Raw genomic sequence first — 19,321 nt, 5'->3', positions numbered from 1 at the left:
TCACATCCCCACTCCAAATGAAGTTCCTCATCCATCTTTCCACATCTTTGATAAGCTTGACAGGCCAGGAATAAATTGATATGCAATGAATTAACATGGACTGAACTAAACTTTTGACAAGTTCGACTCTTCTAGCAATTGTGAGTAGAGAGGCTTTCCAGGAAGATAATTTTGATTTCACTTTATCAGCATAAGGTTGAAGGTGGACAGTTTTAGGTTTCCCTCTAAATATAGGAACACCTAAGTATGTAAAAGGTAAAGAACCAATGTTGAATCCAGTTGAATCAGCAATGTTCAGAAGCCTATGGTGATGGATGGAGCCAGCATATATGAATGATTTGTTTGGATTGACATATTGACCTGAGTTCAAAGCATATTGTTGGAAAAGGTCAGTAAGGTTTTGAATATTAGAATTTGTACCTTTACAAAACAACATTATGTCATCAGCATAAAGAATGTGGGATGGAACTATATTGTTTCTTGAGCCTGCAATAAGTTTAATCTTTCCTTCCCTAACCAACTTAGTGATGCTTCTACTCATCACTTCTTCAACCAGACAAAATAGAAGGGGAGATAAAGGATCTCCCTGTCTTACTCCCCTTGAGCAGCTAAAAAAACCATGCAGCTTTCCATTGATAGAAATTGAAATTTTTGCAGAAGCTAGAATTGATTGGATCCATTTACAGAAAATATCATTAAAACCATAAGCTTTGAGGACTCTAAGAAGAAAACTCCAATCAAGGGTATCAAAAGCCTTTGCTATATCCACCTTCAATGCAAGATTCCCACCAAAAGACTTTTTTTGAAGAATATTGATTGCCTCAGAACTGAGACAAATGCAGTCCTTTATATTTCTCCCTTTGATGAAACCTCTTTGTTGAACTGAGACAATTGCTGGCATTATTGTTGCTAACCTGTCGGCCAAGATCTTTGATATAATTTTGAATTTGAAGTTTGCAACTGGAATAGGCCTATACTGCTCCATTGTATTTGCATTGTTAGTTTTAGGAATAAGCACAAGAGTATTAGTGTTGAAATTTGGCAATAACCAACCAGAGTTAAAAAACTGTAACACAACTTTTATCACATCATGTTTGATTATTGACCAATAATTTTGAAGAAATAATGCTCCAAAGCCATCAGGACCAGGAGCACTATCTTGGTTTAGTGAAAAATTGCATCATGAATTTCCTTCTCATTTGGTAAAACAGTGAGCCTTTCATTGATTCTATCTGTAATGAGATTGGGAATGACATCTTCAACCATACCATTGTTGACTATATTTGTATTTTGAGTGAATAAATTTGTAAAGTGATTAACAATATGTGCAGAGACTTCATTAGTCTCATTTAGCAAGATTTCACCGTTCCTCATGGTTGTGATAAGGCTAGAGGCTTGTTTAATTTTGGTGATTCTGTGGAAGAAAACTGTGTTTTTATCTCCTTCAGTGTGCCATTTTACTTTGGATTTCTTTTTCCAAAACGTTTCTTCAAGGTTTAAAACAGTCTCCAATTTCATCTGTGCATTCTTTTCTTGTTCTAACAATTGATCTGTGTATCCTGAATTGTCAATTTGTTCCTGAATATTATCTACTTCCTGAGCAGCAGCCTTTACTTGTAAGTGTATGTTTCCAAAGGTATTAGTATTCCATGTTTTCAGGTTAAGTTTGAGGGTTTTCAGTTTTGGGATAGAATGTACATTGGACAGCCAATAATTTCAGTGTTCCAGCTTTGTCTAACTATGTTGATGCAATCCGGATGCTCAGTCCAAACTTTCATAAATTTAAAGTTTCAGGCATGGTTGATGGTCTGGTTCTGAAATTGAAATAAAAGAGGGAAGTGATCATACCTTAATTTAGTGAGGGTACAGACACTGGATGTGGTGCAGGAATTGATCCAATTTTGGTTCACCATTACTCTATCAAGCCTTCTTTGAATGTTGAATCTTCCTTTCCTACCATTAGACCAAGTGCAAGCAGCCCCTCTTGTAACACCCATACTAAACGTATCTAGAAAGTTTAGGATGAACATTATTCTTAGTACTGGATACATTAAAATATACAACATAAAATTTTCCGAACGAATAATATTTACATCAAGTCACGTTCGTATAAATAATGATACAATACATCTCATCCATACATAAAAATACATCCTTAATGTCCATAATGTCCTACAGCGGTACGAACGAACCTTTGAAGTAATATCCATCCGGCTACGAGCATGCATAAACATCCTGCTTATCTGAAACAAATAAGGATTGGGATGAGACATAATGTCTCAGTGAGTTTCCCTAAATCCTAGGCTATAGGCAACCTCAAGGGGAAACCTACGATCACCACGTGTCTACAATACAACCTGACGGTTGATTATACATGTGTGGGGACTTGCATACTTAGACGGTAGTGCATACTAGAGCCGTCATAATCTTATCTTAACTTTTTATAGGCTTCACTTCCTATGCGTGTCATGGCGGTCGAGGGGGAAACTAGGACCGCATTGCCAAGAATACACTCTATGTATCGAGGCCTAAACATAACATAACATGTCACGATTCTAAACCGGACGATTAGGGGAAACCTAAGATCGTCATCGGCATAACATACTTTACTTGTTCTATTTCATATCTTGCACTTGTCTTGTAGCATCTAATTCTCTTGCTCTTAACTTAATCATATATGTAATCACTCTTACATAATCATGAACATAATCATAAACATAACATACATAGTCGTGCATAAGCTCATTCATTAGGTTAGCGTTGAACAAACAATCATTATCTTGATTCATTTTATGGATAGTCCCGGGTGGAGTAACCCCGAGAACAATCCCATACATGACCGATGTACGTACATCGGACTCCCTCGGTGTCGTGCAGGTCCCTTGCGGCTTGAACCGTTCCCCTTAGGTCGAGAACCTCCCGTATCCCCCCGGCGTGGATAACAAGAGACACGAGCACCTACGTCTTGTTTACTCAGTGACATGCGGGTCCCTTACGGCTTGAATCGTTCCCATTACGAGAACCCCTTGTATCCCCCTGATGTGGATATCAAGAGACATGTCACCTACACTTATTAAGTCATAGTCTTGTCGTACACATAAGTTAAACATATACATACTTGCTTATTTACCTCGGAATCTTGATCGATCCGATTAGCGGTAACTTATACTTATTCATACTTAACATGGTGGAGAGAATTAACTTATCAATCCACAACTTACATACTAGCTAAGTTATTCTAGCTTATGTGCGAAAAGATTATCCTTCGCGTCTTACTTACATATGCTTCCATATTCCTATACTTGACATACTTAGGGATTCATGCTAACTTGCTAGTTCTCAACAACTATGTCAAGGCTCTACATTCATTCCCTTCTTAAATCATTGCTACCCGAGTAATACCGGCTTAACCTCTCTTGATTCACTCTTGCCATTCTTATTAAGTTTGCCATGATTTTCATTTCAAGAATCGTTTGATGTTATGTGCATTGCCTAGATGTTGTTTCGGGGTTATAAAGTTGTAAAACGATGAAAGAAAAGCATCGGAACGCACCACCGACCCTACAATGAGCCAACCGCCAAAAAGCATATTGGCCAACACAGAGCCCTGCACTATTAGCGCACCTGGGGCGTGGCCTGCCTGAAGAATTTCGCTATTAGCGAAATTTTCGCTAATAGCGTGGTTCTTCAGGTCTGTGGTACTAAATTTGTCATTTTGACCCCAAAACTCATCCAGTTTGATCCTGCTATGTACCATAATCATCCAGCAACATATATTGACTTTAAATAACATATTTCATGGCAAACTAACATGGAATCAACAAGAATTTCTCAAAAGAACATTAGGGTTCTAAATCCCTCATGAACATAAATCAATCCTTTCTAACATGAATTTACACAACCAAAGGTAGGTAAACTATTGATGAGTCATAGATAGTCTTATTTATTGCCTTATTTAGTTTAGTTTTATTTTAGATTTGATTTTATTTTATTGCATTTTATTTTAGTTTAGAATATTTTACTTCAAATTGTGTTTTATTTTATTTTAGGAATAAATATATGGTGGAAGGTGCCTTGGAGCAAAAGAAAGAGGACTGGAGCAAATACAGCGCAAGAATACAAAGATACGGGACAAAAATATGTTCCCCCAAAGTCAGAAGCTTGGCACGGCCCGTGCCAACATGTGGCACGGCCATGCCCGTCTCCAGGACCTGTTTTGCTGCTTTTCTTCAAGCCCAAGTTACCCTGTTGCAGCTTTACCGTTTTATCCTTTTAGTTGCTTAGTTTCTAAGTCAGATGTAAAGCTATAAATAGAGTAGCTCTCCACCATAAACAATCATCCTTTACTTTGCTTATTTCAATTGCTATTTTAATAAAAGTCTTTATTTTCCCTTTTACTTTCTTTGCAATTTACTTTACTGTTATTTTCTCTCTTCTTCCCCCATGTCTACGATGAACATGAGTGAGTAGACTTCTTCGTCTTGGGATTGTTGGGGAGTCTAATGACTCAATACTAAACAAAACATGTCTAAACCCTAATTTCTATGTAACCCTAATTTCTAATCTAGATTCACCGTCTTAACGTGGATTAACAATTATCAAACTGTGGAAGCGAAAGCGGAGGGTTTGATAATCGTTAATCCATCATCCCAAACATCAATTCATAAAGCGAGAGCGGAGTCTTGATGTTGGAACAAGTGAATCTAGACAATAATTGCAAAACAGTGAAATAGTCTTTGCAATTATTGAGACAAAGAGTAGTTTCAATCCTCTATGCATCTTCTAGTAATCATGTCAGCGAAATAGGCTTGGTTGCTAGAAGTAAACTCTCACCGGACTTTCATCGGAAAGGTGAGGGGCTAAGGGAAACCGGTCTTTAGAAATTAGTGTGTAAATCATGAAATTAGATGTTTAGGTTTTGTCTAGTAAAGGATTAGTCATTATGATGAACCAATGATCCTAAGGCCCTTTATTATTATTATTATTGTTTTTACCTTCAGCAATAAAACTCTCTTTTATTAACTTTCTCTCCTCTAATCATTCATTAAAAGTTAATTAAGTTGAACAACTCCCTAGCGGAACGATAACTCTACTTACTACTATTACTTCGATAGGCCGTGCACTTGCGGTTTGGCCCTATCAAGTTTTTGGCGCCGTTGCCGGGGAGTTAACTAATTTAATTAGCTTTTTCTTAGTGATTAGAATTCTCTCTTCTTCTCTTTCTTTTTCTGTTTTTATTTTTATTTTTATTTTTTTGTTATCACTAACTTCTTGGGTTCTCAATTTTTTATGCGAAAAACCAGAAATCGAGTTGTAATAATCAACGAGATCGAAAGGTATTTGCATAGACGAAAGAGAGCAGCACAAAATAACACCGCCATGGCCAATCGCACTCTCAAAGAGTATGCAATGCCGTCTACGGCTGAGCCACAAGCTGTTATTGTGTACCCAACGGTTGAGGATGACAATTTTGAAATTAAGCCTGCCTTACTTAACTTGGTGCAGCAAAACCAATTCTCGGGATCCCCCACTGAGGATCCCAATCTTCACATCTCTGTTTTCCTACGAATTAGTGGAACCATGAAGGAGAACCAAGAAGCCGTAAGACTTCATGTCTTTCCCTTTTCCTTATGGGATAGAGCTAGCGCTTGGTTCCATTCCCTCGAAGTCGGTTCCATTACTTCATGGGATCAGATGAGGCAAGCATTCCTTGCCCGTTTCTTTCCACCATCTAAAACCGCTAAACTTAGAGACCAAATCACGCGGTTCAACCAAAAAGATGGGGAATCTCTCTATGAGGCGTGGGAGCGTTTCAAAGAAATGCTAAGACTTTGTCCCCACCATGGCCTAGAGAAGTGGCTTATAGTCCACACTTTTTATAATGGCTTATCTTATACCACTAAGATGTCTGTTGATGCAGCTGCAGGTGGAGCACTTATGAACAAGAATTACACGGAGGCGTATGCCTTGATTGAAGACATGGCTCAAAATCACTACAAGTGGACCGACGAGAGAGCCATCACTAGTTCTTCACCCTCCAAAAAGGAGGCAGGTATACACGAAGTCTCTAACTATGACCACCTTGCTTCTAAAATTGATACACTAACTGAAAAACTTGAAAAACTCAATGTTAGTGCTATCAATTCTGCTTCTATTCCTTCTTGTGAAATATGTGGTATAACCGGTCATGCTGGTGTTGATTGCCAACTAGGTAGTGCTATTAATGGTGTTGAGCAAATGAATTATGCTCAATACAACCAAGGGATGCGACAAAATCTAAAATTTTATAAAAACCAAAATCCCTATGGACAAGTAGCACCACCCGGTTATGCAAACAACCAAAGATTCACTCAAAAATCCAATTTGGAAATTTTGTTGGAAATTTCCATTGCCAACCAAAACAAACAACTTCAAGAACTTAAAAACCAAACTGGATTTCTGAATGATTCTCTTTCCAAGCTCAATACCAAGGTTGATTTTATTACTACTCACTCTAAAATGCTTGAAACACAAATCGCCCAAATAGCCCAACAAGTGGCTACCTCTTCCCAAACACCGGGAGTCTTTCCTGGTCAAACCGAAGCCAATCCCACAGCCCAAGTTAATGTCATATCTTTTGGGGGTAGTAAGTTAGGCGAAACTTTTGCTAAGGTTAAAAACATTGGGAAAGAAAATGTCAAGCCCTTAGGTGATAAAGTTGTGATAGAAGAAGCAAAACCACTTGAAGAAAACAAAACTCCATCCCCCTTAAATCCTGATAAGCTTAAACTAGAGGGTAAGTTTGAAAAATTTGTTAACATACTTAGGAAGATTTGCATTAAACTTCCCTTTGCTGAAGCTTTGTCTAGGATGCCTCTATATGCCAAGTTTTTAAAGGAAATTTTTTCAAAGAAAAGGGCTATAGAGCATAATGAGACAATAGCCTTGGCTAAGGAAACTAGTGCAATCATCCAAGAAGCACCCCCTAAGCTTAGAGATCCAGGTAGCTTTGCCATACCATGTGAAATTGGGAATGAAACCATAAACAAAGCCTTATGTGACTTAGGAGCTAGTGTTAGTTTGCTGCCTTTCTCTCTTCTTAAAAGGATAGGGATAGGAGAGTTGAAACCTACCGAAATGGAATTAAAGTTAGCTGACCGTTCTACCATGAAACATGTAGGATTTGTCGAGGACATACCCGTTAAGATAGAGGGGATATACATCCCCACCGATTTTAAGGACTCTTTCTAACCGTCAAGCTAATGACATTAAAAGAGCGCTTCGTGGGAGGCAACCCACGCATTTAATTGCTTTTGTTTTGTTTTTCTTTGTTTTAATTTGTTTTGTAGGTATTTGTCCAAGAGTGATTCGAGAAAAATCATGAAATTGAAAAAAAATTTGAAGCCTCCTTACCAGAGTGTTGGCACGGCCCGTGCTGAGGTTGGCACGGCCGTGCCATGGTTTGTAACACAAAATCAGCCAGGAGCCACAGAGTGTTAGCACGGCCCGTGCCAAGGGTGGCACGGCCGTGCCCGACTTCTAGCCCACTATATACCAATTTTTCTTCTTCTTCTCCATTCATTCTCAAACCACAAACTTCTTTCATCTTCTAACCCTCTCTCTAAACCTCCATAACTCCCAAACTTCAAACCTTCACATCTTCATCAAAACTTAACCAAATCACTCAATTCTTTCACCAATCAATCACAAACTTCATCCAAAACAACAACCACCAATCAAAAACAACTTTCATCCACCCAAACCCATAATTCACCAAAACCCTAATCCTTCAAAACCTAACCCAAACACCGCAAAACCTCAACCAATCTCCATAACTAAACCCATAAACCTTACTTAAACATCCACCCCAACCCTAAACCAATCCTTTCCACCAAAAATCTTCCCAAACCCCAAACTTTCATACCAACCATAACCAAGGTCAAATGGCTTCAAGAAGAAGAAGTGGAAAGGAACCAACAAGTTCTTCCGGTCCTCCCCCAAAGAAGCAAACACAAGTCAAGAATCATGGAATTCAGTTCAAAGACAACAAACAAAGGGACAGGTACAAAATTCTTACTTCTAAAACCTTACATCCCTCTAGATATCCTGATTCCTATGATTTGCAAGTGCTAGGGCTTAGAGATGATGTTTTTAGGTTGATGGGTAGGCTAGGTTGGACTGATATGCTAACACCTATGAGGGGTTATGAGAATTTTACTTATGAATTTTTAAGCTCACTTGTTTTTACCAAAGATAAGTTGAATTTTGATAACCCTAATCATAGAGTTGTTTTCCGGTTAATGAACATTGATTATAATATGTCTCTTCAGCACTTTTGTGAAGCCTTAGGTTTTGTCAATGAGGGGTATATTCATGATCATTGGGATGATAGTCTTAAACCGGATAACTACGACCCAGCTGCCTTTTGGAACCGTATCACCGGCCTTGATAACTATGTCCCTAGAGCCAACAAAGCTAGCAACATTCACAACCCCGTACTTAGGTACCTTTAGAGAGTCATGGCTTGCACCATTTGGGGTAGAACCGAGCTAGGAAACACTAGAACCGATGAGTTGTTCATGTTATGGGCAATGCTCTACAACCACCCCGTCAACACTGGCTTTTACTTGATTGATTACCTAGACTTTGTAGCTACTAGACCAGCCGGTAGGGGAGACATAGTGGTGGGTGGCATCATTACATACATAGCTAGGTGTTTTGGTGTGAGTGAGGATGAGGGGATCAAACCAATTGAGGGAAACAATAAGCTTAACCGAGAAGCCCTCATTGCTATGAATTTCATTAAACATAGTCCACCACTCCGTTACCAACTTAAGCTTAATGTGCCAATCATGTTTTTATTGCCTAACCCACCTCGGACTACTACCGAGGTGGAAGAAAATTGGTTGTATGTTAATGATGTGCAGGTTCTTGGTGAGCAAGATGATGATGAGGGAGAAGGTGCTAACTTGCACCATGATGAGGGAGAAGGTGCTAACTTGCACCAAGAGGGGCACCATGGCCATGAAGCCGGTGAGCTTAATGAAAATCAAAGATGGACATGGATTCACAATGAAATCGAGAGGATGAGCACCGAGCAACAAAGGCAAGGTGTTGAGATATCCGGCCTTCGCAGTGAAGTTCAAAGGGGCAACCGTGTCAATGATGAAAATAATGAGATGCTCCGTCGGATGATGCAACACCTCCAACTTCAAGGTCCTCCTTATGGACCTCAATAACATGTGAGCTTTCCTCTTCCTCTTTTCCCTTCTTCTCTCTCTCTACTACTCTTCTTCTACTCCTTCTTTCTTCTTCTTCTACTTCTTCTCTTTTAAATTTCTTTTTCTTTGAATCATTGAGGACAATGCTTCCCCTAAGTGTGGGGGGGCCTAATAAAGTGTCTAGAGTCGTAGTGTTCCCAAACTCCCTTGAACTTTATTCTTTTGTTTTGTTTTTATAGCAAGAGGCACGATTAGTAGCTTGTTTTTAATGTAAATATGGCATGAAATTTTTTTGTTTTGTCTCTTCTTTAAAGGTTGTTTCTTGTACATAAAAGTAGTTTCTTGTGTTTCTTGTGTTCTTGCTATACCCATATCATGTTTTAATGTGAAAATTCTCCAATGAGAAAATCACCCGGTTGCAATCCTTGAGTAAATGTATGAATAGGTATTTTAAGGAGCACGTTCTATCTTTAGTGTTAACTTAGACCCTTTAAAGTCTTAAGAGTAAAAGTAGTATAAGTTTGTGTGGGAAAATTAATCAAATTGATTCTTAATTGTTATATTCTTTTTAATTTGTTAATGTTAAATGGGGCGGGAGAATGGCACCAACATATGGGGGAAAGGACAATTACATCCTAACTTCCTAATTGTGGTGGTGACTCCTTAATTTGAACTTAAAGTGAAACAAATTCATCAATGCTAGGGGGAAAGGACAATTACATCCAAAAAGACTTCCTACGCGGAGATGAAACAAATAAATAATTTTGCAGCACTGCTTAGGGTGATTTTGAATCTAGGGGGAAAGGACAATTACATCCGAGAAGACTTCCTACGAGGATAGATAGAACCTAAGCATCTGCAGCCCCTTGTGCTTAATTGTTAAATTAAATCAATAACTTAAATTCCCATCACTCTTATATGAAATGAAGAAAGGACTTTTCTCGGTTACTTTAGCACTAGGGATAGAACCTATTCCTCATAATATCTGTCTTATACAGGAGCAAGAAAAGGGTTGGACTGCACACACACACTCACTTGAGACTTGAAGTTGGGTAGAATAGGTTCATAAGAAGTATTTGAAATTGTAATTAGTGTACTTGAAGCAAAGCCTTTCTTTTGAGACAATTGTTCTTAATATTTCCATAATCAAATCTTTTGTTGCTGCTATGTTTGCTGCCTTTTGCTTGAGGACAAGCAAAGATTCAAGTGTGGGGGAGTTTGATGAGTCATAGATAGTCTTATTTATTGCCTTATTTAGTTTAGTTTTATTTTAGATTTGATTTTATTTTATTGCATTTTATTTTAGTTTAGAATATTTTACTTCAAATTGTGTTTTATTTTATTTTAGGAACAAATATATGGTGGAAGGTGCCTTGGAGCAAAAGAAAGAGGACTGGAGCAAATACAGCGCAAGAATACGAAGATACGAGACAAAAATATGTTCCCCCAAAGTCAGAAGCTTGGCACGGCCCGTGCCAACATGTGGCACGGCCGTGCCCGTCTCCAGGACCTGTTTTGCTGCTTTTCTTCAAGCCCAAGTTACCTTGTTGCAGCTTTACCGTTTTATCCTTTTAGTTGCTTAGTTTCTAAGTCAGATGTAAAGCTATAAATAGAGTAGCTCTCCACCATAAACAATCATCCTTTACTTTGTTTATTTCAATTGCTATTTTAATAAAAGTCTTTATTTTCCCTTTAACTTTCTTTGCAATTTACTTTACTGTTATTTTCTCTCTTCTTCCCCCATGTCTACGATGAACATGAGTGAGTAAACTTCTTTGTCTTGGGATTGTTGGGGAGTCTAATGACTCAATCCTAAACAAAACATGTCTAAACCCTAATTTCTATGTAACCCTAATTTCTAATCTAGATTCACCGTCTTAACGTGGATTAACAATTATCAAACTGTGGAAGCGAAAGCGGAGGGTTTGATAATCGTTAATCCATCATCCCAAACATCAATTCATAAAGCGAGAGCGGAGTCTTGATGTTGGAACAAGTGAATCTAGACAATAATTGCAAAACAGTGAAATAGTCTTTGCAATTATTGAGACAAAGAGTGGTTTCAATCCTCTATGCATCTTCTAGTAATCATGTCAGCGAAATAGGCTTGGTTGCTAGAAGTAAACTCTCACCGGACTTTCATCGGAAAGGTGAGGAGCTAAGGGAAACCGGTCTTTAGAAATTAGTGTGTAAATCATGAAATTAGATGTTTAGGTTTTGTCTAGTAAAGGATTAGTCATTATGATGAACCAATGATCCTAAGGCCCTTTATTATTATTGTTTTTACCTTCAGCAATCAAACTCTCTTTTATTAACTTTCTCTCCTCTAATCATTCATTAAAAGTTAATTAAGTTGAACAACTCCCTAGCGGAACGATAACTCTACTTACTACTATTACTTCGATAGGCCGTGCACTTGCGGTTTGGCCCTATCAACTATCTATGGAACTCACCTAACATGTTTCTTGCAACTTCTCAAGCATCTAGCATCAAACCCTAGCTTCCTCTTCATTCTTGATCTTTAGCCCTTTCCACCAAACCATGCTTAAATCCATGCTTCCACTTGTTTCTTACTTGCTAAGCCATGCTTGATCATGTATTGAAGAAGTTTAGTTAACTTAGAGAGGAGAGGGAGGGCGGTTCCTAGAGAGAAGGAGGAGAGAATTTTCTCCCCAAAAACCTAGAGAGAGAAAGTGAAGGAAATTATGAAGATTTCCACCCCAAAAATGCTTATATACTCCCTTGTGCGTAAATACTTAAATGCCATTCGTCTTAGTCGTGTTTACCTGACACTGATACTTAAGTCCATACTTAACTGATATCACATAATAACATCTTCCGTCCTACTTAACATTTTTCATCATACTCGCTTTCCATAACCATCAGTCCTCTGATACATGTAACCGATAGAATTTCTATTAGCTGACGAGCGGGATGTTACACTCTACCCCCCTTAAAAAAAATTTCGTCCTCGAAATTTAGAGATCGACTACCAATCATCATGACAAAAACTTACCATATATGGTCTGAGCTAAACATTTTCCATTCATACATACCCAAAGGGTTCATCGCATCATGTCCTCATCTTGTTTCTTAACCCGCATGTAACTGAACATAGCCTTCTTGATCTTAATATCACTCAAACTTAGAGTTTTCTTAGTATATTATGATTCAGAACGTACCTTGCTACATATAAACCTATTGTCTCAGACTCGGATCTTACCCGCTTAACATAAACCATCACGAAAGGTATCTTGTCATAAACATGAACACTCAGGATTTGCCTTTTAACTGGAATCCTACCAGAAACCAGGTTTGCCCTGCAGTGCTTAATCGTAACTTTAAAACATCTTTTCATGCATACATAATCTTATCAGGTAAACATATAATTCCTACATCAGTTTACTTATTGTACTTTGAGACAAGTGCCTCATTCTGACATTACTTATCTTGACAATTCTACGAATCTCTTGTCTCTTTTCAGAGTCCTAAGAAATCTTCTGATCTCATAACTATTCTCTTAGCATCCGAATTCATGGTAACTCATATAACTTGTCATAGAGAAGCATAATTTATACACTCTGATACATCTTTCATCTGACAACCAGTATTGTGGCTCGTATGTTCTTAAAATTTCCGACTTAAGCCATTTGCATTTGAATACTCTTAGCATATACTTATGCGTCTCATAAGACTTTTCGGAAATCTTTGTTGTTCACTTCAACACATTTTACTCTCCATAGCATTCGCACACCTTCAAGTGTCGTTTCTTGTTAAATAATTACGATACTTAGTCTAACATATTACTTTAAGAAGTTTTCTAAACATGAATATTGGGATCCTTGGAACGATTAGAGACATAATCTTTTAAAAGAATTTTGTGAAAAATGTCATGTAAAATAATAATTTCGTTTCAAGTCCCTCAATACCCATTTTAAATTTAGGAGTTTTTAAATCATAGTTCAAAATCTTCATACAAGTATCGTGATCATTTAACTAGTTTGACATAAGAGGGCGTGCTCTTCATCGTGCATAGCTCATGATTCGTATCTCTTTCTATAATGAAATTCTTGAAATTCAAAAGCAACTTCTTTATTATCCTTTCTTGACTTACATACATATCTTGGAGACACACAAAATTGCATAACATAAATCAGATAGGATCCTTGACCCTCATATCAACATCTTATTTCCCCGTTCTAAGAACAATAAACTTGAATCTTCAAAACATCATATTCGGTTACGATCACATATTGTTACCTTCTCCTGCATAACACTTCTTCTTTTAATACCGGTTCCACACTTGATAATTCAATCATTATTTTGAGTCACAAAAAGGAACCTTTCGACTCTTACATGTATTTCTCTTATCATGCACATACTCTTCATTTGTAGTGACTCTAGCCTTTCCTATCTTACTTAGATGAAGACACATCCACATACCTTTACCTTTTTCATGACTGATTATATAAGTCTCCTTTCTTACTTAACATTTCGAGAACTTCTCGCTTGTCCCATAATGCTTCTAACGAAGGCTCTTACTATAACATTCCATGTTCCATGATTACTGTTAGCAACTAAACCAATTAACCTTCGTTGCGCCACTCTGATTCCCACCAGTTGGCCTTAACCAATACTCTAATTCATTAAGACGACTGAATTTCACATTCTCTTTCCTTATGAGCATCATCTTCTTGAACCTTTCAAATGGCAACCATTGCCATAAACATGCACTTCACAATACCTTGCAAGATTGGATCTCACTGTAGACTTGTCAAATTACCATATTATTTTACTTGGGAATAGACCTTACTTTCTCACTGGTTGAGTTCACCTCATGACATACACTTATCATACATAAACTTATTTCTGAGAAATCTCGAATCCTCATAGTAGATTCATCATAAATTATACATGCATTTCTTGATCTTGCTTCATTACAACCTTGTATTCTCGCATACTATGTTTTGCGTAATCAAATATTGCTTGCTTGTTAATTTCTTTCTTTAAGGAAACATTACAATATAACACGTGGGTCATTGGCGTTGACGACTTCTCATCATATAAAATAAACATATTGAATTCTGGGTCCTAGTCGTTACTTAGTATTCACGGATCGAGTTGACAACATGATTATGCCATCAAACCTTGTTCCAGGTGAATTTAACTTACTCTATGCGAGTCATGACCAACCAGAACCTACAGAATTCCAATTTAAAATCTATAAACATCAACTCCAATCACCCATATGCGTCTACCTTTCTAAAATCTTGTAAACTTTTTAATTCAACATCTTAACGGGCTTTAGCAATTCAATTAAGCAAAACATAGATCTGGGGGAATACTCATAACTTCATTAAACCTGAAAATCTTGTGACTTCACTTAACTCTTTATCCATTTACTTTCCATCTCATGACTTTACATTCACTTTATCCGTTCCATAAGACGAAACCTTAAAACTCTTGACCCAAGCTCTTCGTTAGCTCTTTCCACATGTCATTAACTCCCAATGTTACCTTAAACCGGATTGTTTCCGTTAATTCCTTAGAAATCATAGGATGTGATGTGCATTCGAGACTTGTTGTCATACAGAGTGTTTGTTACATAAAAGATTGTGAAAACAACTCCCAATAGCTACAAAGGCTCTAGAGACGAAATGACAGTTTTCAGAAAACTGAAAATTTCGCTCCAGGTTCGCTATTAGCGAAATCCTCTGGAGTAATTTCGCTATTAGCGAAATTTTCGCTATTGGCGTGTTTTCTTCAACTCAGTTTTCCAAAAATCATATTTTCATAAAATCTTATTTCCTCAAGTAATCTAGTGCACATCAGTCATTCCGGTCATCATAAAAAAAATAATGTCATAACTGTTGCATGGCAAGCATTAACACCAATCAATTCAATTCATGGCACATTAGAAACTAATGTCTTGTTCATCATATTACTTAACATAAAACTTCCACATAAGACTTTAACTTCGTCCAACATACATGTACTTAATTTCATTCATATAACGCTATTCCTGAGAGCCTGCTGACTCCGTCAACATATGTCGACTTCTCACTATCTTGTAGCCTTGTCCTGACATTCCAGAATATCATAAACCCGTTCCAACAACAACTCTTACCTAAACTTTTGGTCATGCTTAGATATATACATATCCAACTTCTTCACTTACGGGTACATGAAGTATCGCTATCATCTTACCCGACATTGTCGGAACGTTCCTTCTTAATATTACTTTACATTCCCAGAGTATTCATACTTCTACTTACTTAGTTCACCGGCCACCTACTGACACGATCAACCTCTTACTAATACTCAATCCATGTTCTTACTTCTGAATTCACACTTTCCAGTGCATCTTCATCACATACTTCGTTCCTCCTGGGTCCTATTCAGCTCTCAGGCATCCGTTCTAATCATCGAATGCTAAATTGAGTTGATCAGGCTCAACTAACATCAACAGCTAGAACATTTACCCGGAACCCAATGGTCCCACTACCTTAGTTGTAACTTAATGACCCATGGCACGATCTGAATCGAACTGCTCTGATACCAATTGTAACACCCATACTAAACGTATCTAGAAAGTTTAGGATGAACGTTATTCTTAGTACTGGATACATTAAAATATACAACATAAAATTTTCCGAACGAATAATATTTACATCAAGTCACGTTCGTATAAATAATGATACAATACATCTCATCCATACATAAAAATACATCCTTAATGTCCATAATGTCCTGCAGCGGTACGAACGAACCCTTGAAGTAATATCCATCCGGCTACGAGCATGCATAAACATCCTGCTTATCTGAAACAAATAAGGATTGGGATGAGACATAATGTCTCAGTGAGTTCCCCTAAATCCTAGGCTATAGGCAACCTCAAGGGGAAACCTACGGTCACCACGTGTCTACAATACAACCTGACGGTTGATTATACATGTGTGGGGACTTGCATACTTAGACGGTAGTGCATACTAGAGCCGTCATAATCTTATCTTAACTTGTTATAGGCTTCACTTCCTATGCGTGTCATGGCGGTCGAGGGGGAAACTAGGACCGCATTTCCAAGAATACACTCTATGTATCGAGGCCTAAACATAACATAACATGGCACGATTCTAAACCGGACGATTAGGGGAAACCCAAGATCGTCATCAGCATAACATACTTTACTTGTTCTATTTCATATCTTGCACTTGTCTTGTAGCATCTAATGCTCTTGCTCTTAACTTAATCATATATGTAATCACTCTTACATAATCATGAACATAATCGTAAACATAACATACATAGTCGTGCATAAGTTCATTCATTAGGTTAGCGTTGAACAAACAATCATTATCTTGATTCATTTTACGGATAGTCCCGGGTGGAGTAACCACGAGAACAATCCCAAACATGACCGATGTACGTACATCGGACTCCCTCAGTGTCGTGCGGGTCCCTTGTGGCTTGAACCGTTTCCCTTAGGTCGAGAACCTCCCGTATCCCCCCGGCGTGGATAACAAGAGACACAAGCACCTACGTCTTGTTTACCCAGTGACATGCGGGTCCCTTACGGCTTGAATCGTTCCCATTACGAGAACCCATTGTATCCCCCTGATGTGGATATCAAGAGACATGTCACCTACACATATTAAGTCATAGTCTTGTCATACACATAAGTTAAACATATACATACTTGCTTATTTACCTCAGAATCTTGATCGATCCGATTAGCGGTAACTTATACTTATTCATACTTAACATGGTAGAGAGAATTAACTTATCAATCCATAACTTACATACTAGCTAAGTTATTCTGGCTCATGTGCGAAAAGATTATCCTTCGCGTCTTACTTACATATGCTTCCATATTCCTATACTTGACATACTTAGGGATTCATGCTAACTTGCTAGTTCTCAACAACTATGTCGAGGCTCTACATTCATTCCCATCTTAAATCATTGCTACCCGAGTAATATCGGCTTAAACTCTCTTGATTCACTCTTGCCATTCTTATTAAGTTTGCCATGATTTTCATTTCAAGAATCGTTTGATGTTATGTGCATTGCCTAGATGTTGTTTCGGGGTTATAAAGTTGTAAAACGATGAAAGAAAAGCATCGGAACGCACCATCGACCCTACAATGAGCCAACCGCCAAAAAGCATATTGGCCAACACAGAGCCCTGTACTATTAGCGCACCTGGGGCGTGGCCTGCCTGAAGAATTTCGCTATTAGCGAAATTTTCGTTAATAGCGTGGTTCTTCGGGTCTGTGGTACTAAATTTGTCATTTTGACCCCAAAACTCATCCAGTTTGATCCTGCTATGTACCATAATCATCCAGCAACATATATTGACTTTAAATAACATATTTCATGGCAAACTAACATGGAATCAACAAGAATTGCTCAAAAGAACATTAGGGTTCTAAATCCCTCATAAACATAAATCAATCCTTTCTAACATGAATTTACACAACCAAAGGTAGGTAAACTATCTATGGAACTCACCTAACATGTTTCTTGCAACTTCTCAAGCGTCTAGCATCAAACCCTAGCTTCCTCTTCATTCTTGATCTTTAGCCCTTTCCACCAAACCATGCTTAAATCCATGCTTCCACTTGTTTCTTACTTGCTAAGCCATGCTTGATCATGTATTGAAGAAGTTTAGTTAACTTAGAGAGGAGAGGGAGGGCGGTTCCTAGAGAGAAGGAGGAGAGAATTTTCTCCCCAAAAACCTAGAGAAAGAAAGTGAAGGAAATTATGAAGATTTCCACCCCAAAAATGCTTATATACTCCCTTGTGCGTAAATACTTAAATGCCATTTGTCTTAGTCGTGTTTACCTGACACTGATACTTAAGTCCATACTTAACTGATATCACATAATAACATCTTCCGTCCTACTTAACATTTTTCATCATACTCGCTTTCCATAACCATCAGTCCTCTGATACATGTAACCGATAGAATTTCTATTAGCTGACGACCGGGATGTTACACCTCTAGTGTGCAGATGGATTAAACTATTGTTGTCAGACCAATGTTGAAATTCTTCCATAGAGGTTCTTGATGGTGAGTAGTGGCTTCTTTGCTCATGAGAACCTAAGATTGAGTTAAAATCCCCTATACAGCTCCAAGGTATATCATGCTGAGCTTGAATGTTAGAGATAGCAGACCATAACAATCTTCTTTTGATGTAGCATGTGGAAGCATAGACTCTAGTTATACCAAACTCTCTCCTTGCCATATCAACTTTAATTGAAATTTGTTGTTCATCCAAGTGCAGAAGAGTAGGATAAAGGTTTGATGCGCACAAGCACCATAAATTTGGAATCAAATTATATCTATTATTAACTACAAAGACCTTGAGCCCTAAATTATGTAACCATCTTTGAGAAAGATTTGTAATTTGCATCCAAGGCTCAGATAAAAAACAAATATCAGGCTTGTATTTAACTAAAAGATTCTTGAGGGCCAATTTAGTGGGAGAATTGGCCAACCCTCGAAGATTCCAGTAAAAACATTTCATTTAAAAGGCTTGGGGTTACCAACCTTCGATCTGGTGGAGTAGCTACCATGCTTAGAAATCTTTAACTTGCTAGCTTTCTTACTTGCTCTTGTAGTCACCAGCTAAAACCCTTGGTCATCAGTGCTAGGGTTTCCTGTGTCTGATTTTTCATTGACATTTTGTACCATTGACAAGTTGTCTGGTGCACCACGATCTCTGCTAGCATGCTCTTCAGAATTATTAACAGCGGGTGTAGGAGAACTTTCATCCTCATTAACATCTAATTCAGCGAGGTTAGCCCATGATTCCTTAAGAAAATTCACATCCTTTAAAACAGTATCAGGTCTTGACATATTCATGTCATGCGCATCTGCAGCAGTAGGTGATGGAGTGCTCCTGTCTTGCGCAACATCTTCTACAGGTTTCTGAGTAGCATCTACGAATTCCGAGGCATCAGAACTGTACTCATCTTCATGCCCTGCTTCTTGAGAATTTGCCCTGTTATTAGTTTCATTCATGTTAATATTCAACTGTTCAATTTCAGCATTAATTTCGTTTTCCAGTTGAACATCCTCATGGTTCCTGACTGTTTCAGCAGTTTTAGATGCAGAT

At 37.9% G+C, this 19,321-nt stretch overlaps 1 non-coding gene across 1 annotated transcript; it reads right to left on the bottom strand.

Annotated features, from left to right (window-relative positions):
- Window positions 1–5,742: 5,742 nt before the first annotated feature.
- On the bottom strand, window positions 5,743–5,849 carry LOC146936426 (small nucleolar RNA R71). Its single transcript, XR_015033640.1, has one exon. It is a non-coding gene; the product is annotated as a small nucleolar RNA R71 (small nucleolar RNA).
- Between the last annotated feature and the right edge of the window lie 13,472 nt (window positions 5,850–19,321).

Source organism: Medicago sativa, chromosome 3 (genome assembly GCF_051527215.1).
Source record: "Medicago sativa cultivar Bolivia chromosome 3, Bolivia_mono, whole genome shotgun sequence".
NCBI lineage: Eukaryota > Viridiplantae > Streptophyta > Magnoliopsida > Fabales > Fabaceae > Medicago > Medicago sativa.
The sequence above is the reverse complement of the archived record's forward strand: the minus strand, read 5'-3'. Positions and strand labels throughout refer to the sequence as shown.